A 26,403-nucleotide genomic window follows, 5' to 3' on the forward strand; every position below is an offset into this window, starting at 1 on the left:
CATCAATATACCAGAAGAATTGGAACAACTTCCCAAGCCCTAATAGCATTCTAAATTTGAAAACTTTCAATTACAGTTTGAAATCACATTCTCACACAGACAGTGCTCCCAAAGGGGTACACTCCAGGCACACCTGACAATGACATGAAGCAACCAAAAGATAAAATAAATCAAATGACTCAAACTGCCAGGATTACAACTCCAAATATTGAATCTTGGCATGTTACTAAGCAAGACACAGGGAGTTATACAAAAAAAGCAACACTAAAAATCAGAAAACTACTGTGTTCACTTATCAGCGTTTCAGAACAGAGGAAGCTTCAAAAACATCTATGAAGTATGAAAAGCAAGGAAGGACAGTAAAGGGCTAATTTAAAGAACTAGTCACTAGGTGAGGGAGAAAGGCAAACTGTTAATCAGTTTCATGTAAGAAATGCAACTAGCTGCATAGTGAGATAAATCATCTCATTTGCAAAGAGCTGCAAGCAGCAAAGTGAAGTGGTGCTAAGTGGTGATAATTCTTCTTTAAGCAGTCTGTCTACCAGAAATCTACAGCATTTATCAAAAAAGAAAAAACACAAACTGCTTTAACAAATACCTTTTCTGGAGCTCACAGGTTTCTTTGGAAGAGGAAACAAGGGGAGGAAGTTACAGAGTTTTGTGACATACTCTGCATATTAAATTTGTCCTGCTTTTCAGGACACAGAATACTTTCTAAATTTAAAGAAATGCAAGGCTTAATATAAAATTCCTTTTTAGTTTTCTCTGAAAGGGCTACAAAACTGTTGTATTGTAAAAGATCTGTTTTGTCTATTCAAAATTTCTCTTCACACAGTGGAAATGTAGGTATGTTACACCAGCTACCCTACTCCTAAGGTCGGAGATATTCAACAAAAGATCCTGTAACAGTTCAAAAAAAGCACTTGTAACTCTCTAAGGAGTCTTCTCTTACCGATTTACAATGATAGACAGTTCTACTGCTGAACTTTCTAGTAAAATGTGGAATAGGAATTTCGTTTGTGTCTGTTCACATATTCAGTTGGGACTGTACGAATAAGAGATGTGACAATTCATCCATATGTGGTGTCATCTTCTCCCCAAACCACAGCATGCTGAAGCTATACAGCAGCCCTTTTCACTGTTACAGCATTATGAGAATGGAAGACAGGAATAAACTGAACTTCTGTACAATGACAAAGTGTCTACAGATACACAGCCAACAAGCTCTCAAAAAAAAATCAGATAAACGTTCTTCAGAAAGATGTTCAACGATCAGTTCTTTCTTCAGGCTACCACTGATGTAAAGAATATATTGTCACTGCCGCGTCAGAGACAACCATTTTAAAAGTGGGAAATAACCTTGAGGTACTGTAAAACTCCACAGCATCAGTGAAATCATCAGAGCAGGGACAATATGGAATCTCTGAGGACTTACATCTAAGATTCTTAAAACAGAATAGAATAGCTCCAGTTGGAAGGGACCTACAACAATCACGCAGTCCAACTTGCTGTTGGAGAAGCAAATCCAGATGGAGGTTTAACTTGTATTGTCCTCATTACTGACACTACTGTCAGCCCAGATCTTTTCATAATCTGTTCACTGTGAGTAGATGCACCTCATCCTATGGGATGCAGCACACCCTCAACTCTCATAGAGCCTGTTCTTTCAATAAGGGGGTATCTCTATCAGATACGTAGATGTAGATGTAGTCTAGTACACTTCACCACCATGATGAAGAGTTTCTGATACAGTTTTATTTAGCTTCACTACTTTCGACAGTAAGCTTAGTAGAGCTCATCAAAACAATAACTTAAGAACCTGCCAGTGACCAACGCAAGTCTCAGTCAGCTTTGTTCTACAATTTAGCACCCAGCACACTACTACATCACGAAACACTTCAAACACAATTCAGAACCCGACCTGCAACGACATTTTTCAGCATAAAGCTGTGAGAGCATTTAAGAATAACAAGGACAGCTGTTGGCTCCAGCCATGGCTCCGGCCTAAAAATACAGAAGAACATAGCTGCTTCATTTAACTTTGTGTGTCCAAGCATCCAGCAGTGAAAGAACATAAGGCTTAGAGAGGTATTAAAATTTTTCTACATGGGGAAACAGAAGGAGCCAACCATGCAGCAATTTCTATCCAAGCCTGACAGGAAGCGTGAGGGGTGAGCTATTTGCAAAAACCACATTTAAGAAAATATTCAATCTGCATCTACATAAGTGGTTACTGATGATAGAAGATTAATAGTAAATACTTTTTAAAGTAAAAAATTAAACCATCCAATTAAAAGATTATGTAAACAGAAGTTTACTCCATAATCTATTTTGGCAATAAGCCTCTTTTCTTACTAAAGATTTATTACAAGGACTGATCCCACGGCAGACCCAAAAGCACAAAGTCAGTCTTGAAGAGTCACCTGTACTCATTTTACCTTCCTTCTTCTCCAGCACAGATTCTGTCATTTTAAAAAGTGAGATTATCAGTGGATACCCCTGAAGCAGGGGCTCTTTGTACATTCACAGAGCAGACAGAAAAGAGCAAGTAATTTATCTGCTTCCCCACAACATCATTGCTGACATGTCTAAAATCCTCAGAATAAGGACCACTACTTGTGTCCACAGCAGAATTCAATGCCCAGGCTCCACAGGCCATTTCATGTACGACCTCTGCTTTGGCTATTAGCCAGAACTGCTTAATGCCAGTTAAAGATGCAGTTTCTCTCACGCAAATGCTATCAGAACAGACCAGCACCTCCATTCCACCAAGCAACTAGCAATTTTTCACAAATTTACACTGTTTCAAACCAGTGACCTGTGACATTACTAATCCCCTCAGAAATCCAACCAACCTGACGCTTCTTTTTTTTTTTAATTTTTATGTTAACACACATCACATTGAGCTTGTACCATGATAATATAGAGCACATTGTAATGCAGATCAGTAGCTGGATGTGGTCTTTTCATACCATGCCATTAGAAGTAAAGCTCAGTCACTAGACTTGAAGGGATCAATAATTTGTTATATTTGCTAAGTTTAAAGACTGACCTTTAAAATAAGTCTGGCCATTAAAAAAAGATCTGGTTTCTGCTCCTGGACTTTATAAAACTCTGACTAACTCGAGACATAGTATTTTTTTTCCTTTTGAAGACAGTGTTATCAGTGGAGGAAAACATGGCTGTATTTCCTTTCCAGAGTCAGCTTTGAGCAAGCATATTAATAGTAAAATTCCTTATACTGTTTCCTTTCTTTAATTCACATAATCATACAGTTAGACAGAAGTAACTGTTTTAATGAGTGGCAGTTCCAGGCTCATATGACTTCAGCATTAGTATGCACAGAAGCCAAGGCTTTATCCTATTCAACTAATTCCTGAACAGAGTCAACAGGAGCAAACGAAAGAGGAATAAAAATGGAAACAATATAATGACCTTCTTGGTCACTTCTGGAAAAAATTCTTTTCTGGCCATGTGTAAATCAGTTCGGCCATGTGTAAATGAGTTCATCAGCAGTTTAGCATCAAAAATTCTGCTAATGCAAACCAATTAAACCTTGATATTAAATGGCAGAACCAACTGCAGAGCAAGCAGGAACTGAAAGACAGGTAAGAATTATAACCAAAAGTTAACAGTCCTGTGTATGAATGCAGCAAGGCTGCAAAACAAACCATTTTAGTCTTTCACTACATAGATTCTATTACGGATAGGATGGTCATAACATTTTATTCTGGTTGTGAGGCAGCTCTGCTGTTCCTCTCCTATTGCACTCATTTCTGAGCACTTCACCAGCAAATAGCTCTTCACCAGTGCTGCTGCACAGAAAACACAATTAGAACTGGAAATGTAATGAAGAAATTATACATGGAAAAAAAGACTGTGGCAAGTATCTTTAACCTGATACGGAATAGCTCTGACAGCAAGTACTGAATGTGTGTCAGAAGTATTGAGCAAGCACAGGAAGGAACTACTTGACTGATATAAGCAAGTAACGGAAAAGGCAAGAATGAACTAAAAACTTTGCAAATTATTAAGATCTAGAAGAGATGAAAAAGGCCCGACAGATCTTTAATTTCACTGTTACATATGATGCCTTCTTTATACGCTGCATGTACAAGTGATGATGAACAAGAGAGAGACAAATTAGTCTGATATATTCTCTCTGCCTGGTCACAGACTTTTATTCTGTTCTACAGCGCAACGTAGGAGGCTTTCAGGAATTGAGTGACTGTCAGTCTTCCACATCGCTACCTGATCGTCATTCTGTAAGTATCATAATTTACGTAAAGTGCTGCCAATAAACTCAGATTTACACTTACGAGAAGCTTATTATTATCCTTCTGGTTAAAAATCCTTTCTAATTAACCTGTGTAAAGGCTTAGTCCTAACAAGCATAACTTTAAAGTCCTAAAACTAAACCAGTTTTACAACAGTTTATTCCAAATCACTGCAGCTTCAATGTAAAAAAAAAAAAAAAAAGAAGAAGAGTTCTTGTTACTGGACTGAACTGATCCAGAAAGCACACATCAGATTAGACAAATTGTTCCCTAATTCTGATAACCTGGCCTATTAAATCAGTCATTTAGTTTGCTTGATCTTGATCCTTCTGACATAACAGATGAAGTCAGTCCAATCAATCTGGAAACGTAGGTCTTGGAGATCTTTCTTCTACAGAATGAAGAATATAGCAAATCACATATATAATATATGAGAAAGAAAACTCCTTTCTGATGCTGCTTGTTAAAAGTTTATGCCTTGGAGTTTGAAGTCTGGGAGCATTTCTCACATCTATCAAAGCACAGTGATATTTATAGGACTGTGCTCGTCCTTATTAAAATGGCACAGAACATAACCTGCCTCCTTAGCTGCCAACCTCGAGAAGCTCCAGCACACACTGCTGACACAGCCTCTCTGTCTGCCGTTAGTTATCATTTGCATGGCAGAAACGCTTAGGCATGCCAAACAGAAGGAAGCAGATCCGTTTTGTGGTGCATGGTCTTAAAACTCCGCAGAAGAACGATTTCTACTCAATGAGTATAAAATTTGGATCTCCCAGCAAGTCACAGATTTCACATTCCTCTGAGCCAACGATCAGAGTACATCTTCAACAAACCTTTCAAAATTGGCATAGTTCCAAAGATTCCATTATAGGAATTCTCCTATTATAGGAGACTTGTTTGTAGTTTTGTATACAGATCAGCAAGATTACAATACCATTAGTTAGCAAGAATCCTTTTAGCAGGAAAAATCATCAGTAAACATAAAAAATAGCACAAATACACAAAACAGAATTCCCCGTTAAGAAATTCCTCAATTTATGTAGGCGTTCTCCTGTTGCTGCCTTCTAGCAGCTCCCTTCCTCCCTTTAATCTCTCAGAGCCTATGCAAAAGGAAGGAGAAGCAAAGCTACATTTAACTCTTTGTATACCCATGACCAGGTAACATATACTGTACTGAATACAAATATTCTTAGTTGACTTCAAAATTTAGAATGAAATTATATTTTCACCCTGAAGTACAGAAAAATGTAAACCCAGATTTGGTTTTATTGCATGTGAAGCACTGCTGAGTAAGAGATTCAAATAATCCCCGGAGTCACATTAATCTGTAGACAGAGCTGTGCATCAGTAAAGAGAATAGTAGCTGGCACCAGAAGCCTCTGCTGTAACGATGGTGTGACCATTCATAAAAGGAAGTAAAAGAAGAGTGGAAACTAGAGTGAATGGCTTCCTTTGATTCTCATCTACTACAAATAATTCATACTAAGAAGCTCTAGACAAATTTTCTGGGTAAAATAGCTTCTCAGAGCTCATCTCTGAACAACAGAAAAATGCTGAATAAGGCCTTCTGTATGGACTGCTCCTAAGACTAGAAACCTGGGGTTTAGGAATAAGAAACCTCACAGAGTCTATTTGTACTCAGCAGATACTGTGGCTGAGACCAGGCTCAGTACAGGACATTCTTAAATCATTTCTTAGTGTCTTTATAAAGATGTTTTTTCCATTTCTCAAAGTGCGTTCCAGCACACACATCTGGCAGCAAACTGTAGTGAGAACAGCATTTACTAGCTCTCCGTGCATATGTTATGCATCCAATGACATCATGCGCTCTTCAGCTTGCCAAAGCTTAGTCTCTACTGTACAGACCACCAAAACAGAGCCTCAGAATCCCCATGGGGAAGAAGGGCTAATTTCCAACCCAAAAGGTTTTCCCCTTGCAAAACCTTATTTCATGCTTCATCTGTTGTGCTGTGTGCTCTCCTATTCATACCCATTCTAGTTCCCATCTACTTGAAAACACGTTTCAAATCATCCCTAAATTGCTTATATTTTACCGTGCCTGTAAACACTTTCTCTTTGCACAAGGCCATAACTTCTCTGAACAGAACATGCCTTTTTTCCATTCATGGTGGGTTGTTAATTATTTGATAATCTGAAAACTTCAAAAGCTGCATTTCCCAAGTTAAAAAAAAAAAAAAGTATTTGTTTTTATTCGCTACAGGTAATAATAGGCGATGCAGTACAGATTCATTGCTCTCTGGAGATGAGACCAAGTGGCTCATGTTGATGTCTCAGCAGCAAGGAAGCTCTCTAGCACACTTGAGAAAATAGGTTTTACCTTGCACGGCAAATCAGAAGTAATTCTATTCTCTGAAAAACGTTTGTGCTCAGTCATAACTAAATCTTTCAAAACCTTTTAAAGAAAGGTAGATACACGCCAAAATCAAAAGCCCATGACTTACATACTTGTGATGTGGAAAGCCCTGAACTGCTGCAGGGTTAGACTGAAGTCTGTCCATCTCAGTAGCTTATCTCTGATAGTGATGACCAGAAGATGCCTACAAATAAAGGCAAGTATAAAGCAATCCTTTGCAGCACACTCATCCAGCTCCTGGCAACCTTGTATTTTTGAGGCTTCCTAAGATACATTTGGACTATTATGTCTTCAGCAGTCTTCTCATCTACGAATTTGTCTAATTAATAGTGGAACCCAAATACTTCCACAAGCTTCTACAACATCCTGTGTTAGCATATCCTCACCATGCAACTAAGTTGTGTGTGGAAAAACCACCATATTTTCTACACATGCAACCTGACAGCTATTTACAGCACTGAGATTCAGCCATTACATCATTTCTCATATGTGGGCAATTCAAAGACACGCTTTCTTTCATTTGCTACTTGAACTATCTTGACTTTGAACCCTCATCGCCTGCTTCCTCCAACAAGCTGTCCTCCAGTTTCTGACTCTGAATACATTATCAGAAGAATATCTAGAATGCTATGATAGAATTAGACTTAATTTGTTTTAACTTATTGCTTAATCACTTCATTAGGTGCTTCTTGTACTACGCAAAATTCTAAATAATAATTTCTTATTTTTATTCTCTACACACTGATGAGTTTATAGACCTTTTTCAGATCATCCCAGTTACTTTTTTCCCCAGGCTGAACAGTCCAAGTCTATTTAGCAACTCCCTACATGAAAGCCTTTATACACACACCCTTGATATACTTTCCACTGTTTTCCTTCTAGCTCTAGTATCTCTTATTTTGAAACGGACCAATACAGCATTCAAAGCATTCAAGAAGACAGAAAAACCATAGTTTTGTCCTCTCTTTTTTCCCAGTTATTCCTGAGATTCCATCTGGGGCCAGGAAGGTTAGGAAGGCAGGGAAGTGGGATAACTGCTGGTCAGGCATCAGCTGGATTTTCAGGGAACCATGCATATAGACCTCAAGCCTATCTTCCACCTGAGAGACATGCAGCAACAGCCAACTTAAAAGCCTGTCATAATGTTTGTACAGTCAGGGCTGGGGGGTTTTTTCCCCTACAAGCACTACTTTGCATTTATCAGCATTCAACACCCTAAAATTTTACCACTCGGTCATTCATTAAATTGTCTGTCCACAAGCCTTCTAATTTTGATATTGTTTTCTTCTTCTAAGTTCACCATTACAGTGACCAATTTTCACCTATTCTAGATACAAGGATACCGAATTCTGTCGCTATTACAGAGTATGTTTTTAATCGTCAGGTCTTGAATATAGTCCTGCGCACCGTTCAAGTTTTTGTTCTTTTAACCCTTGAAACAGATGGGTAATAGAGCCAGTCAAATGTATTTTTGACTGAAGCAGCTATAGATTGAAAACACTGCCTTATGAAATTTAGTTTTTCATGGGAATTGCTGTTTCAATGTAAAATTAATAAAGAAACTTTTTCACATCCGGGAAGATGAAAGGAGACAAAAAGGTACAAAGAGATCCGGCAACCCAGTGTTTAAAGAATTCACCTAGAAAACGATGAAAAGAAATAAAAAGTGATTTGAAAAATGCATTTCCAACATCTCTGGTAAAGGTCTTAATCAGAAGGCTATAAGATTCAGTCCATCTCTCAATAAATACATATTTATAATCAGTGGTGTGTACCCTAAGTGAATCAGTGGTGTGTACCTATTTAACAGAAGTTTGTTCAACCTCTTCTTAAACACCGTACTTGGTTGGTGTTTAAGAAATTAAAAATTGGAAGCAACAATCATTTCTGCTTCTTCCAAAATTTCTTTTTGATTGGAAAACACACCATGCAGAAGCTCTTCCATCAACTGCATAGGTGCACTCTGCATAGAATATCCCTAAGCACCAAATCATGCCATATTTCTTTTTGATTGGAAAACACACCATGCAGCTCTTCCATCAACTGCATAGGTGCACTCTGCATAGAATATCCCTAAGCACCAAATCATGCCATGTACTGATGAATATCCACAGTAACATTATGAAAGCATAAATGGTTTCTTTGGATTGTTTGGAAATGACAAAACACTCAGATGAAGCAGATTTACATGCACTTGTAATAACTACTTTAAATGGATCCACTATCCACTGCTCAGCTTATAATTTATTCTGACCATACTGACTCACATTGCAAAGTTCCTTTTTACCCAGTATTATGCCACATAATGGATGATTATTTTAGTGTTTTTTCCAGCAATGACCAATATTTAAACTAAATAATCTGCTCTATATTCATAAAGATTATGATATGTCGTTTATTTATACCTATGTAATGCTTTCCACATTGAAATGTAGATGTTTTGTTTATACTACCTCTCCAATCAGAAAAATCTCAGATTAATTAATTGTCACATCCAATACTCCAGTGATTATGTATTTTCTATTTTACTTTTGGTGAAGAAACAAACACATTATACAAAGAGAATCCCAATTGCAGATAAAGACCTTAGAAATACCACATTTAAAAGACAATGAACCAAGGAAGAGATCTTAAGGGTCAATCTCGCACTCCTAGACTTACTATTACAGCGTTTGTTTGTTTTAACAACACTTCCGGGAGCTGTGAATACTTCTGGTCCTTCCTCATTTGCACCAGCAATTCAAGGAAAAAAGTAGTACATGTCAGAGGAAAGGAATTTGCCTTCCCGAATTTCAGCTCTGTATCCATTTTTATGGCAAGTTACTCCTGACAGAGTCTTTTAAAAAGGTTTAAAGAAAAGTGATCCTGTGATCTCAGAGATGGAGCACTAATATGTTTTATTAGAACGCAATGCATCAACCCTAGATTGAGACACAGCCCAACCTGATTAATTTCCCTGCTGGAACGGCTACACCAAAAAAAAAGTAGGCTAACAAGGCCGTCAATTTAATAGCTGTATCCACCCACTTTTCTACATGTACCTGAAGAGGTATTCTCCTTCATCATATGCTTGACTATCACTGTGACAGCTGCGGACAGTGTAGGTACCAGCTCAATAGAAGTTAATCTTAATTCATCATCTTCTCTATTAGCAATTACCCTTGTTCATTTCAAAATTAAGGTCAATTTTATTTAGCGTATTTATCTTTCGGAATACTGTCAATGTTCCAAAAACTGCTTGTTATTCAGCATCAACTACTACTTAGTTACAGAAAAACTGGAATCTTGATAGGATTCTTATTTCCCACCTAAGTTTATAATCATGTCCAACCAAGCTAATTAAAAAAATTCCCTCAATTAGTCCTTCGAAATGCATCAGCTGGTTCCCCAGTTCACTCACAGTTACAACAATAACAAAAATCTAGAGCTGAAAGTGCTTTTCCTTGATTTTTACTTTTCAGAACATCTTGAAGAGATATTTGACTATAAAAGATATCTGAAGCATATTTGGAAGGCGGACTGTAGGTTAATCTACAGCTGCCTAAAGTTTATTGGCAGTATCTTGAAAGCTGTCACCTTCCGTAGTTTTAAGATACCCCCAAACGAAGGTTTAGCCATGAAATGTTAGGCACCAGAATGCACTGCACATATGCTCCTCAATCATTACAGCCATCAAATTGCATACTGAATGCATAGGTCTCGGCCCACTTCCCAGTTAGGCACCGAAATGAAAAATTTTCGGTTATAAAATCTCTTGCGTATCTTGGGCATATTAGCTTGTACACCTCATGAGGATGCAAAGCACCACCACTACACATTTGCTTTTGGCAGCGTATGTTCGGACTAGATAGTCTTTAGAGGTCCGTTCCAACCCAAACCATTCTATGATTCTGTGACTCTACATTACAATAGGCTTGGAGTTTGCAGGGGATTGAGTTTTGAATTGGTGTGAATGACAGATATTTTGTAATAGTCTTCCAGCGGATTTCGGTATTTAACATGCCTGCAATATGTGGTAGAGGCCTCCTTGCTGGCTATTAAACTTGCTATGCGTGCAGTACAGGCATTCTTGGAATGTAAATAGTTCTCACATGGTTATGTTATTTCTGATATAGGCCTGTCTATACCACTTATTATTATTGAAAAGTACTGCTAAACCGTACTTACATCTCCCAGCATCTGCCAAAAAGCTGCAAGCCACACCAGCTCCATTTCGACTCTTCCATTTGTAACACATCTAATGAGCAGATGGTTAATTTTTGTGAGGGGGGAATAAAAAACAAAACAACTTTTGTTGGTGCAAGTGATTGGGGTGCTTTAGTTTTTAAAAGCCAGTTGTTTTGGACATCTGCTCAAATTCTTGAATGCAAATTTAAGCTTTCTCTACATTACTAGAGAAATATTCATATCCTGTATTTGTTTTCAAGTAAAATAAAAAACCTGATGGATGTTGTTCAAATGTTTTTAGATATTTAGCAGTTGGGAAACATTCCAAGACTAACAAAATTTTCTTGTGCCTGGTTCCTATGTATTACCAGCAATAAAGTCGTTGTACCTCTTGATCACAAAGGGTATATGTTTTTCCATCTTTATTATTGTCACCTCATTAAAAGACAGTACACAAAGTTCCCATACAACTGTAAGTACCTCATCTTCAGAACGAGTTTCTCAAATACAGACTTAGACTGAACTTGAAGGCTACACAATATTTGAAGTGTGAATAATTGAACAATGCCGCTGTTCACTTCTGTAGTTTCTTCTGAAAGAAGAAACTAGACCTAACTAGTATACTAACTAGTATACTGGTTCCCAATTATAATTCCTCTCAATTCAGCTGCAGAGGCTAGGGTTTCATTCAGACATTGAGGGACTGGGGTGTTTGCCAAAATAAAGGAAAGAATTAGGTAATAAACTTTCTGTATGTTGTACTGCTAGGATTTTGGGGGTTTGCAGCAATACGTAGATATTCTCAGAGGCACCTAAAGTAAAACAAAACCACCACCTTCTTTATCTTTACTGTGATAAAACGCAAAAAATGTAGTTAAACGAACATAAAGGCCCCTTCAGAGGCCTCAGTATTTGAAGGACCAGCTAGCTCACCACACTTGCCTTACTGGAAAAACTGCCTTCATTTCTCAGATTAACAGAACAAAGATTTCTAAATCTGCTTCTCTTCTACAGTGTGATTTTATAAAACATGAATTCACAGAAGCTACACTAAATTTTTAATTAGCGAAATATAGGTGGCTATTTTCATACAAATTTTAAATTTCCCTATTTTATTAAGCATAACATATTTACAAATGCATAAAAATATTTATAGCTCCAGAAATGATTTATCACTGTAATTAACAGCACTGAGCAATCTAAACTACCAACAATAAAAAAAATTACTTTTCACTTATATTTTTGTCTAGTTTAAGCACAATTTTTTGAGGGGAGACAGGAGGAAAAAGAAAAAAAAGCAAAGTATTTAGGAGGAGAAATTGTGTGAGAGCGTAAGAAACAACGGATGTTTCTGAGCCAGAACTGAGTTGCTGGTTTGGATCATTAACTAACAGCTCTGATGCTCACTACCCCTCTCTACATAGACTTGATAATCAGTATCATTCTTCAATGTAGCCCAAGTGTGAGACAAAGCAAAACAAATGTAGGAGGGCGTGAAATCATATAGGCAACTGATTTCTTTTTTATTCTCTGCAACATTAATTTAGGCTCTTTAAAAAAGTGATGTTTACTATACACACTCCTCTTATTCACATTCCTTTTCTGCTGCGTTCCGTATTTTGTTACAGCTTTCCAAAGCTGTACACTGCAAAACCAAACACTTCCCTCTGCAGTTCAGGGCACATATTTTCTGCTTTTAAACCTAGGAGGGTTCAGTGCTGTAGTTGCCCTTTCCCAAACAGCCACAGGATCCATTATTTCTAGGCACACTGTTATAGCGCGACCAAATCCAAGAAGCCGACATTTTTTATTTAGTACCTGTGGGCTATAATCCTGAAAAATTTACTCCCTGAAAAACAGTTGCATGCATTTCATATCCACCACACTCATGATAAAAAGTAATTTCCTTGAACACACTGGTAACAATGGTAACTTAACGAAATGTATCAACATAAAATAAACATGAGCATGTAGCACATCTGAATTCTCCAGAGTGAAACTACTAGCCCGTGTTCCTAGCAAAGATTTAAATGAGTAAGAGGCCTTGAAGCCTGACACATATCTCTACAGGCACAGGAGAGGATTCACGGAAACTGTCATTAAAATAAATTGCTATTAGTGACTACAAACCTCTGATAACACTATGGTTCACTGCAGGAGAACTATCAGAGGTAAAAACAACATGCCCAAGCAATGAAAAACAAAAAATTATCAAGAAGCTTACATGTGTTCCTGTGTAATAACTGAGAGAGGCTAAAGGTTACATTTAAAAGGGAATGTAATATTAAATTGTTTATTTTCCAGCTTTTTCCCAGTTTCTACCCATCTGGTAAAGGAAAAGCAAAAGGAGGACCATTATTTTTTTATTTTGGACCACTGAAGACTGAATTATGATCCAAGAAACAATAATAAGAAGATAAAAATAAGAGAATCTGTCCAGAATTCCTGTCCTGAATTATTCCAAAAGTCCAACTGAATGACACAGGCAGGACCATCAGTACTCTGCCCAATTCATGGGGGAGCTGTCCAGCAAAACACCATCTGAAAGCTACCATAGTAACAGAAATAAAACCACCTTTGAGTTACTTTTTTCACACAACACCTAAAAAAATTATGAAACTAAATTCCACTAAGTGTTATGGTTCCATAGGACAAATGGGCTCAGAAATTATTAAGTTCTTGAGGAGAAGTCCATCAGTGATAATGAAAATACAACAGCTCAGATGCACCCTCTAGGTCAGAAAGCCCCTGAATCTCTGATAGCTATCGGGTAGAAATGTTTGCTAGGAAAATGTTCACCCTGCACATCCTGTTTACTTAAACATCTCATACACACCAGTGTTTAAACTCCATTATGTGGACCTTCAGTTTGATCCCGCATGGCAGTTCTTATGGAAGAGGAGTTGATATTCTATTAGCTGAAGGGAACAGATCAAAGAGACAGAAGGCGGCTTTTTTCACTCTTCACTGACCATCCTATAATATACTGTAAAAGTTGTTCATGTTATTAACGTTATTTCTTTTTAAAACAGAATAACATATTTTAAAAATTGAAGATGACAAAATTAATCCTATTAAGAGGAATTTAGACTGAACTGATGACAGTATTGATAGTCATGCTTCCTGTGTTCTCAGCAGGATTTCAAACACACCTCTCTGCTACATGTGCCTAGTCTTGCTATGATCACACAAAGGCCTACTGTTCTGCAGTCAGAATAACCATGAAGGACTGCTTTTGAAACACACATACTCTGTGTGTGCTATCAAAGGAAATTGTCCTCTTTGTCTTCTCCTTTGTTTTAGGACCCTCATTTTGGACCTGTCTCTAGCACCCGAAAGACAGCATAGCTTCAGCTAAACATCAACCAGCAGCATAACCAATGTCAACAAAGAAGTTAAGAATATTCAATAAGCTGAGACATGTTGGGCATTTCATGCTGTACAACAATTTTACATAAAGATACAGCCATAACCACTCATTGCAGAGGTTCCTAGCAAAAATGTGAAGTTTAGCTGGAATTTTATATGAATAGAAATGCCCATACACGAAGGCTTTGGAAGAAAAGCAGAAGAAGGGGTAAAACAATAAAATAGATCAATAAGGAAGAACACCATTTTCTGTTACTGCTCCTAGCAGTAACACTGAGGAATGTCTTGTATTATGTTATGACCACAAGGTCTATACTCTAATCAGACCACAGCATAGATGACTTATCAGCCCAAGACCCTGTACTTCAACAACATGAGGGTAATAACAAATTCACAGCACATCACATATGCCATTCCTTCTCCTATCAGCCCACCAGGAAATCAAACATATATTTCAAACGAACATGGAAACCAGAGAATGAAAAGCAATTTTGCCTAAGATTTATGGGAAATGAAGCAAGTAAGAGTTTGAAGCAAAGGACGACACCATAACAGCTATTGACTTCTAAGGGATACACAGAGATCTGTCCAAAGACTTGTTCATTACTCCCAATTAAGAGGGATCCAAGAGATGTAGTAAGGACTAGACTAGCAGCATCTTTTCTCCTCCCTGTTTCACAGAAGTGACGCTGGACAGACTACTTGGATATGTATGTTTTAGTGCTTGTGAGCATGTGGGTTTATAAAAATCATCTTGCTTAAATGTTGTCTATAATAACTTGTATTCCCCTTTCTGCTAGATATTGCACTGGGTTTTGTGTTTTGTTTGTGAACGAAAAAAGCTTGCAAGGAGATAACCACAATGAGTAAAATACTACATAACCCATGGCAAAAATTAAATCTCCTTTTTCATTCTGAAAAAGGGTGGAAAATTATGCCCAAAGTATGTATTTCACGCAGTGTTTCAAGCAGGTTCCTTTCCACTTCACATATTAGATGAGGTTCTATTAACAAAGGTTTCATCGAAGTACATTTACTCTCTGTTAGCATCGAGAACAACTAGGGCTTGGTCTACATTTTTGAAGAAGTCCATTAAAAATGTATCATAAAACCATAAATATAACATTTGTCCAAATAAAATATAGGTTTTCCACTAGGGGAAGTGAACAGAGGTCCGTCTAACACATGACTGCTCTGTATTAGTTCTACTACAAGAAAAACCAAAGGAACAGTTTTCAGTTACAGGCCTATCCAAAAGATGGACACGACATGGAAAGTAAAGAGGTGATCGGTGACAGCCAACATAGCTTCACTAAGGGCAAATCATGCCTGGCAAATTTGGTGGCCTTCTACAATGGGCTTATAGGGTTGGTGGGTAAAGGAAGAGCAACTTAGAGTTGCAGTCAATGACTTGATGTCCAGCTGAAGACCACTGACAACTAACATTCCTCAGGGGTTCAGTGTTGGGATCGGTGTTGTTTAACATCTTTGTCGGCAACTTGGACAGTGGGATTGAGTGCATCCTCAGCAAGTCTGCTGATGACACCAAGCCGCGTGGTGGGGTCGACACGCTGGAGGGACGAGATGCCATCCAGAGGGACCTGGACAGCCTTGAGACACAGGCCCATGCGAACCTCATGAAGTTCCACTAGGCCAAGTGCAAGGTCCTGCACATGGGTCGGGGGAATCCCAAGCACAAATACAGGCTGGGCGGAGAATGGATTGAAAGCAGCCCTGAGGAGAAGGACCTGAAGGTGCTGGTTGATGAGAAGCTCAACATGACCCAGCAACGTGTGCTCACAGCCCAGAAGGCCAACTGCATCCCGGGCTGCATCCTCAGCAGCGTGGCCAGCAGGGCGAGGGAAGGGATTCTGCCCCTCTGCCCAGCTCTGGTGAGACCCCCCTCCCTGGTAGTCCTGTGTCCAGCTCTGGAGCCCTCAGCACAGGAAAGACATGGACCTGTTGGAGCAGGTCCAGAGGAGGGCCACAACAATGATCTGAGGGCTGGAACACCTCTCCTACAAGGACAGGCTGAGAGAGTTGGGGCTGGTCAGCCTGGACCAGAGAAGGCTCCGGGGGGACCTTAGAGCAGCCTTCCAGTACCTGAAAGGGCTTACAAGAAAGCTGGAGAGGGACTTTCGACAAGGGCATGTAGTGATAGGACAAGGCGTAACGGCTTTAAACTGAAAGGGGGTAGATTTAGATTAGATATAAGGAAGAAATTCTTTACCATGAGGGTGGTGAGGCACACAAATAGGTTTCCCAGATAAGCTGTGGACGCCCCCTCCCTGGAAGTGTCCAAGGCCTGGCTGGACAGGACTTCGAGCAACGCAGTCTAGTGGGAGGTGTCCCTGCCCATGGCAGGGGGGTTGGAACTAGATGATCTTTAAGGTCCCTTCCAGCCCAAACCATTCCATGATTCTGTGACTCTTACCAATACCCAATGCAAGACTAAGAAAATCCAACAGATATAGTTCGGTGAGAGTATTCTCAAATACTGGAACACCAACAAAAAGGATGCCTTTACTATGCTTTCTTATATACTTCAATACTCATATGATCTATTATTTCTATGAGCTGGCTCCTCAAGAGCTTTAGAATGAAAAAAAGCAATACATGACTTCTGGAATAGTCAGCAGAAATTATTAAATAACTGCACTGAAGAGCTTACAAATCTTGTATTTCATGTTTGGGACGTTATGAAAGACTTCTAGTAACTTCTGGAGAAACTGAGTTATTTGATTTCCAGGAGGCAAACCTGACATTCCAAAGTGAAGGGCAGAATGAAAGACTTTGAAACTAATTTAAATCCAGCAAATAAAAATCAAAACTAGACTGTCTATTCACTATATGACAGAAACAACAGTATTGTTCAACTTTTTTTTAAGTCTCAGGGGTAAATGCTCTATTAGTGGATAATAGCCAAACTAGTAGTAATTTATTTCTTTTGTTCCATGTAACAGAAGGGGTTTTATAATTTTCCCACTGAAGCAAAGGAGAAACCATGTGCAAAGATGCTTGTGGCAAAAGGGGTACGTCCCCTGTTTTGTCTAAATGTTCAGACAAGGGGCTGAGACCTTAGCAGTCTCAGAAATAAACAGAAAGCAGGGACTTTGAGAGAACAATAGATCTATAGAAATAATACGAATTGCTACACATTTCTTCCCTGTTTTCATTAGTTGGAACTGTCATCATGCTTCCACTCAGGAAATGTCTGTGCTTAATGTGGTAGTTATCCCTGTGCTGCATTTCCTGCCTTTACATTATCACATACACTTCACATCCTACTTGGCTACAGGGGAGTGAGATAATGGGAATAATGTTACCTGAATAAACCCTCGGCGCATGCTGAAAGGCCAGTATGGCAAAACTGTTAGGCCATGCACATCCCTTCAGTTGTTATGTAGCTCTCAGCAGGTCCCACTACTAATTAGCTGGGTTTTCTTGACCTTGGCACGGTGCAGTATATTGTGTAAATGGTATACTTAAGTGTTTCCTACTGACTTGTTAGTTCAGGCGATTTTCCACTTTTTCATTTTCAGTATTTTCTCTTATCTACTTTTTCTCCCAAACTCTCCATTTCATTTAATTTTCTCAGTGACGGGTTGAGGTTGCAGGTCTGTGATGAGGATCCAATGATGTCCAGACACGCCGTGATGTATCAGACTGTACACCCAAACAAGAAATGAAGGTTTCCAACGGAATTCTTGTTTATTACAGAAGAATCCAGGTCCATCATCCTAGAATCCCCTCCCGTTCTTTATTGCCATACAGCCACCTATCGGTAGCTCTCACAAAACAGGAAGTCTCACTGCAGCCCTTTTAATCCACAATGTCTAAGACACTCTCCCTTGTGCCACCCAAATTCTAATCCTTGGGCAGCCAGAACTACATCACAAATTTGGAGAGAGTTGGTATAAATCCAGGATGCTAAACACCTAACAAAAATAGGACTATTTGCTGCAGAGCAAAACAAAACAAAACAAAATCTGAGGCACGGTTGTTTCTTATTTGATTAATCAAAGCAGCAAGTAACATAAACGTAGCAATAAGAACAAGAAATGCAAATAAGGGGCTTACAGACACTATGTTAACAAAAAATAGAGCAAACAGTAAAAACGCAAAGAAAAAACAAATGTGCATATATAACCCAAGTTTTAAAGCAAATCATTCTAGAAAGCACCTATAAGACATAGCTACTCTCCCTCCATTGGTCTGCATCAGTGATAAATACTACAGTTTCATGGAGGCTGATTTATTAGTACTCTTATGCCAGCCATATCCAGTTTGATGTCAAAGAAAACGTAAAGGCAGTATGAACAATACGGACTTCAAAAAAAAATTAAATACCTCTTGGAAATATCTAAAAAAATGCTAATATCTATACACAACTTAGATCCTAGTCACTACTTCTGAAATATATAAGCACAGAGCGCCCTCTCTTGTGTGGTCTGTTCATTGTAATTCTTCACAATTCCTCAACTTCAAACTGTGAGTCACCATTATGATAATACTGAGCAAGAAATTGATCTCCAAGATGAGGAAATCCAATCCTTGTAAGATGAGACAAAAAGAGGAACAAATATCTCATTTTTAAGAACAAGCAAATTGAAAAAAGAAACCACTGAAGAGCTAAAAGTTGATCAGAAGAGTCATCTGGCAAGTAACTCCTCAGGGTTTGGGGAGGTGAGAAAAAGACGTAACAACAACATGCTAAGTTTTAGTCTAAAACTACTGCGTACAAAATCCAGTATTGTCTACGTAGGTGAAGACAATCCTAATTTCTTAAAATTATATCCAGTGGCTATGTGCTTGACTCTCAATAAGCAGATAACAAGATACTTTTTCTTACCTACTGGCCCTGCAAATCAAGCTTCATTTCTGAAATTCACAATTATTTCTTTCTCACAGCTAACCCCTGCAATAAAATCTGCATTTGTCAAAATACTACATGATGCTCGTTATTTAAATAGCCAATTAAAAAAATACCTCACACAGAGAAAAGGATGATCCTGTGACTAAGACCTGGGTTGAACTTTCTATTTCACAGACTCCCTGTCTGACCTTATAAAAATTGCTTAAAGCCTGTCCACCTATCCTAGGTCTAGAACCAAGAACAATACAGCAACCCGAATGTGATGTAATGCTCAAGGCCAGACGTATTAGCTCAGGTTAAAGCACTGCAGTCACGCAGCTGTGCTGCTTTCAGATCCGTGCTAGCAAGACCATGTTACATGGATGCAACAACACAGCTTGGCACTAACAGAAGTCATCACTAAAAAACAGAACAAATACTCTCCCTCTCTCTATTCCCAATGGGTAAAATGAGAACAGAACTACCCCACCCACTTTACAGGCAGTAAGAATGTCTTACATGAAATGCACGGAAAAAATTATGTGCACAACCTACTATAAAGAGAACACAAATTTGCCATATATTCAAGAGTATTATCAGAAAGTAGCACTAAGAAAGAGGGAGGGTGCGGAAAGTTGAGACAACTGCAGTCTCTTAATCACAATAAACAACACACTACTAATCTGAAGATCCACCCCAGCATAGACCAAAAAGAAAGCCAGAAAAAAAACATAAGTAAAAGTGTCTTAATATAAGTAAACAAAGATACAGAGCATTATTCCACCACTGGATTAGTGATGCTCACTTTGGTACATGGTCCAGCTTCACCCTACCAAAAAAAAAAAAAAACAAGAAAAAAAAAATTACTCAAAGAGCAGAAAAGGGAAGGGATGGAAAGATGACATTGAAAACAAGAGCAACAAAAAACCCTAACAAGTAAATCCATATATAATGAGAATATAAGATAAAAACATATCTGGAGTGATATGACCAGTTCTGGGCTCCCCAGTACAAGCGAGAGAGGACGGACTGGACCAAGTCAAGGAAAAGGTCACAAAGATGACTAAGGGATTGGCACATCAGTCATACGAGCAGAGGCTGAGACACCTTTAGTTGTTTAACCTGCGGAAGGGACGGTTTCGGTGGACTGGGGTCTTACTAATGCATATAAGTGCCTGAAGGGGGAAAATAAAAGAACGGAACCAGGCTCTTCTCAGTGATACTCAGTGAACAGAGGTAATGGGCACAAATTGCAATACAAGAAATTCCATTTAAACATAAGAAAATATTTTTTGGTGAGGGTGGTCAAACCATGGAATTGGTTGCCCAGAGGTCATGGAGTCTCTATCCTTGGAGATGTTCAAAACCCAACTAGACAAAGTCCTGGACACCCTGCTCTAGCTGACCCTGCTTTCAGTACTGGGGGCTGCATTACATGATCTCCAGAAGTCCAACTTCAACTAGGCTGTGATTCTGTGACATGAAAAGAAAGAAACAAACGGACGAATCTCAGGATAACATAACACAGCAAGTTCTAGCAAAGCCAAAAAAAGAAAATCAGTTAAGCAGTTTTATGCCTCAAAAACTGGAATGCATCTTTCTGCAAATTAAAGACAGATTGTAAGCCGGAGGACAGGACTGGAAAGTTCCTTACTCATCAAATTAAAAACAAGAGGCCTATTCATGAAAAAAGTTACGTGGTCAAGTCACATTCTTTGCTCAAAAGTTTTACATGCAACTGAGGGTGGGCACTCTACTTGCAATTCACTGAGAAACTTTTAAGTTGTTATGGAATGAGGGGACATTTATAAAGATATGTAGGCAGTCAACAGAAGTCCAAGAGCACGAGCAAATGTCCCTTTTCCTTTTAAAAGGACCAGTCACATGACTAACAGCTGGAGTCACTTAACAAAATACCACTGCAAGCTATTTTCTTGAATTCCCCTACAGTTACATGACAACATCTAAAACCCTCCTGCATTTCAAACACCCAAAGACCTCATGGCTCAAAATCCCCCCTTCTTTCTGTTCTTTCAGATTTCTTCTCCACCTATATATACAAAGCCACATTTTTGAATGAAGTGGAGGAGATAGAGAAATTTGCATCTGATGAAAAGTGCTAGTAATTCATCCTAGATACTTTTAGATAACATATGCACAGGGCATTCCCTTGGCACCAGCTAAATTCTCAAGATTATTCACCTGTTCTCTAAAAGGTGTTGCAGCTCAAAACCAGATTGATATGAAAAAGTGTCCCTGTTTTAAGGAATAGCATTATTGCCTGCTCTGCAGGTTAAACAGTTGCACATAATCACAGACCATTGTTGAGCCCTGGTCTTCAAATCTGTTAGCCAGCATGGCACCCTCTCATTCAGAAACCTATCATGTGCTTCAGGGAACACTGCTACCCAAACACCAGTATCTGGGGCTTCAGACAGCATACTATTACTAAATTGTTCAGTCGGCATCCTTCTACTCACACAGAATACAGAAATAAAATAAAATCAAGGTACACCTCAGAGTTCTGAAAACATCATCTTTGTGGTTCTTGCTTCCATGTTAGACTTCGGTTGTGAATGTCCTATTAGACAAATGCATTGAAGTCTGACAAAGTCATTTCATCTCCTGTTAATGAACAATTTCTCTGTCGAGAGATTAAGACCATAAATCAACGCCAAAACCCAGTTAATTAAACCAGTTAAATGTTCTCACTCAAATACTGTCTGCTCTTTCCCGAAGACCAAATCTCAGATTAAAAGAGGTTGCTTAGTTCTTAAATAGAATTCCACTAGGCATAGTCTACATTTACATTCATACTTGTGGATTATCACTCGGGACCAGAGATTTTTCTCCTCACAGTATCCAAGAGTAGGCTGGGAAGCACAGTTTCAATATTTTTGAGCTCAAACAGTACAAAATGTTTGCCAAACACCTCAGAGCAGTACAGAAGTTAACCACAGGTAAGTAACAAGATAAATGCAGCCACTACAAGCTACATAAAGCAGGAGAATGGTACAGTTACTTATCAGAATAAAGGAAGTCCAACACATTTCTTAATTTGGTCAAGGTTCAATTAACTCCTGTTTTTTACACAATGCTCAGAAAGAATTCAGGGGGTTTGTTTTGGTTTCTTGGCTGTTTTGTCTGGTTGATTTGTGTTTTAGAATAACTAGACCCGTTGTCAAGGGCCTGGTCACACTGTTTCCACTTGTGAAGGGGCCTGTTTTCCCATGCAATCAAAACTATTAATTAGTGAGTGCTAAACAAGTTATCTTGCTATGAAAGTATTTCAAATTGAACGTGACAGAGTTTGCTCAAATAGTATTTGGCTTTCCTTTTGTGTGTAAAAAGATCTTGCATTAACCAATTAAACATCACCTGTTTAACAGAAATTCCGATTTTACAAGCTCCATAATGAGGCATTTCTAACTAACTTGTATATAGACTACACTTAAAACCCTGCAAAATTAATATGTCTGTATACCATTTATAGCTGTCTGACAACCTACTTCCATTAGAGTAGCAAAATACTGAAACTACCTCCAATTCGAAGAATAGGAATTAAAAAACCCACCTTGTATTACAACAGAGCTTGATGAATTTATGAAAGGGATTGTATGGCAATTGTCTAAATGGGACCGGATTAAATTATTTGATGTGCTCCTTCTCAGTCCCATACCACCTTTGCCACTCAGTATTCAGAAACCAAGCCCCAAACCCAGTTCTTCAGTTATGACAGCAACTATTTGGTGGCTTCTCTTTCTTTGTGCTAAACAGAATAATCCACATTACCAAAGAAAATAAAACTCACGAACACAAAATTAGAAGCTCAGCGCCTTTCACATGTCAAAACAGAATCATTACTGAAGATGTTCCCACAATCTCCGTTTCTGTATCAGGATCCAGTGGACCAAACCAGCCTACTCGTCTCTCACGAACCGTGACTTGCTGATAATCCAGAACTAACGTGCCCTCTGTACCAGCAGAGTCTTTCATCTGTTCAACTACACAGAAACATTTCAAGCGAGTTTTTAAAATTTGGCAGGATTTTACTGGCAACTAATGTGAGAATGTCTCTCGACATCAAACAGCAGAGTGTTCCATCACTGGGATTTTGTTTCTGATTCAAGGAGAGACATCAGTCTGAAAAGAAAATTTCAGTCAAAAGAGCAGTGAAAGTACAGTTTCAAAAATATTATCAGGTATCTTTTTTAATTATTCTGTATAAGTTCACAAATTATCCCTGTATAACTGTACTGATGACCCAACACAGCAATCAATATCCATGTTCTTGCTGGATTTAGAATGTAATTTCTATCAGGTAACAGTTTTATAATCTGCCTCAATTTACTTTTTGTATCAGGTCTAGTCTTACTTCTTTCCCTCCTTCTTTACCTCTATACTTCAAGTAGTTTTAAGTGCTAATTTGGAAAACTGAAATCAATACAGACTTCAGCATGACAAAGTCATCATTGCCAAAGTTTTAATAGCATCATCTGGAACAGGAGAAAAATAAATTCAGAGAATATCGCAAGTTTGAAGATTGGATACTCAAAAAAAAAACACCAACCCTAAAAAAACTACAAGACACATTGCAAGATCATGAGAACTATAGTGATGAATGAAAATACCTCTGACATCACATACCTAAGAACTGTCATGAAACACGAGTTTCTGCATCATATACATTTCATAACTAGCCACACATGGTGGGACACGGCTCTTCAATAATTACCTATGAACCACTTTACACAATACTACTTCTCGAAGGTTCTTATGAAGTAGCTAGCATTCCTCAAGTAAAATAAGTCTAACAATCGAATTTAGTCAGAATAATTTCTTATTAAACACATGAAGTCACTTAAAGGCTTTGAACTTCCCCTGTAAGAAAGGTTACAAAAAGGAGCCTTCATGCAAGCTACAGTGAACAGCACACATTTGGTGATAAAGCTCATGCTCTGATTTATACTAGTAGGAAAGTGATGACAGGCAGTATAGCAACAGAAACCAAGTCTAATGCTTGAAGAAAAACCCATGTATCCACTGACACTTGCAGAGCTAGCTGAAGATCTAGATCAAGAAAAGGAACAACATGGGAAGTAGTGTTTTGACTTCCAGCAAACCGCCTGCCCAATATTGTTACTACTAACTGTTCTGCAGAAACTTGAACAGAGAGTCCAAAAGAAAGCTATCATACCCCTTGGCGAAAGCTATAAAGAAAAAAAACACATCAATAAGTCATATCAGATATCTCTAGTTTCTCCAGCCTCACGGAGAGGAGAGAGCCTGCAAAGCTGGGGCAACATCCTTATGTACAAAACCAAGTATTTTGTGCTAGCCTGTGCTGACAGGAAGCAGCAACGACACATGTATGCATGCCATAAAAAACATAGGTAAGCAACTGCTGCTACATAAAATTATAAATGACCACCTGTGGCACATTATAACCAAAACAAGGTTTATAGTTATTTTTGTGAGTTAGTCAAAATTATTTCTCCCCAGAAAGAAGACAAACAAGATTGTTATTGAAATTTCGAACATTACGCCCGAACTTCCTCAGTCGAGACAAAACACTTATTCTCCAATAAAATAAGTTATCATAATAAGCTAATTATTAATGAATCAAGTTTTTCTGCACGAAAAAGTTCACATATTAACACAGTAAAGATAGAATAAGTGTCTTAAATTGCCTTTTTTCCTTGTGTAAAGTATTTGCAAAACTTTTCTGTGCTTCTGAAAAACATCAAGCCACAGAGGCAAACCAGTTGGTAGCAGAAGTTATGAGCATAACTTCTTTCCCCAGTATTACATGCAATGTTATCATTAAAACCTCCTTCTTCTCTTCACAATTAGGTATAAAAGACACACACAAATTTATTCATATTCTGCCACATGTTTGTAATTTTTTCCAGTAGCCTGAGAATTGGAATGATGCAAATGCTCAGACATTTATTTTAAATAAATCCAGCTTTTTTTCCTGTTACGCACTTTGAAAACCAAAAGAAAAAAACCCACTCGCCACTATGTTGTATTACCTCCTCTGCTGACACCTGGACACGGGCTATCTTAATCAAAACCCCACATATGCCTCCAAGGCTGCTACTTTCCTATTATAGAAAGGTTTTCTAAGATCTCGTTTCCCAGCTGGTCAAAGGCAGAAAACACTTCTGCAGTTACAAAATTCCACAATACTTAGACAACACTATGATAGCATTTACTATTAAACTCTGCATGCCATAGTTTTGTTGCTGTTGATGTTTTTGTTTTAAAATTCTTTTACAGAACAATTCTTTTGTTACGAATATCTTCTAGACTGTGTATGTCTGGAGGCTTGCAAAGTGCATACTAGACAAAAAAGTTTGCTTGGTTTGTTTGGCAAGTTTGGCTTAATGTTGCCAACAAAAAAAAACAAGCAGAAAGATAAAACATGACAAATTCTAAAGACAAAACTGTCCCTGATGACTTCTGTGTGACTTGGACTGTGGAAATCAAGCACTGCCCAAGCAGAGGGTCAGGAAATCCCTGTATTGATTGCTACAGCAGCAGTCACAGTACTTGCAGCAAATTCCTGAGTGTTTGTACTTAAGTATACATCAGATGATGTCTCAAAACGCAGAGCAAACCTCCCGATCCCGCAGACGGATGCAGCGCAGCACCCACAACCAGAGCCACAGGGCCACACGGTTGGAGCGGGCACACCAGGGTGCAAGGCGGCTGCACCCTGAACGGGTGAGGTGAGTGCCGACTGCTCCCCAGGCTCCAGAGGTACTCAGCTTCCTTCCACACGTTTGGCCAATGCAATAACAAACCATCTAGCTGTTCATCAAGAAGATCAAATTCAGATTTCAGTGCAAAAGATTAAAAGACAGGTTTAAAAAAAAAAAGATGTACAACACCCAAACCCCTGGTTCTCATAAGCCTGAGGAAATGTCTATGCGATTTGGACAAAGTGCATCTCAGCTACTACGTCTAACATAACAGATGACATGTTTGCTCCTCATCTTACAAATATTTAATGTTTTCATCCCAGTACAGACTGAAACACACCATTAGGAACTCCAGTGACAGGTAAGCCCAGTGCTCCACCAACACAAGTCTCTGCCAATAGCTGTCTGCAACAGATGCTTCCAAGGATGATGCAGGAAAGAGAAACCTGAAGATACAAGTCAGTCTTCTCGCTCCTCCTCCAAAAACTTTGCACTAATGAGTGACTCATGACCCCACAAATGAAAGCTTATTTCTCATCCATCTACTCCATCCTAAACTTTTTTGTAATTCTGCTACTTTCATCATCTGGAAGTTTCCAGCCCTTTCAAAGTATGGCTACACTAATGGTTTAAATAATACACTGATAATCA

The 26,403-nt window shown here is 38.6% G+C and overlaps 1 protein-coding gene across 2 annotated transcripts in view; it reads right to left on the minus strand.

Annotated features, from left to right (window-relative positions):
* TTC28 (tetratricopeptide repeat domain 28) overlaps positions 1 to 26,403 on the minus strand; it is a 179,702-nt gene that overhangs the window by 141,822 nt on the left and 11,477 nt on the right. The gene's annotated exons all lie outside the window — the stretch shown is intronic.

Source organism: Opisthocomus hoazin, chromosome 13 (genome assembly GCF_030867145.1).
Source record: "Opisthocomus hoazin isolate bOpiHoa1 chromosome 13, bOpiHoa1.hap1, whole genome shotgun sequence".
In the NCBI taxonomy this organism is placed as follows: Eukaryota; Metazoa; Chordata; class Aves; order Opisthocomiformes; family Opisthocomidae; genus Opisthocomus; species Opisthocomus hoazin.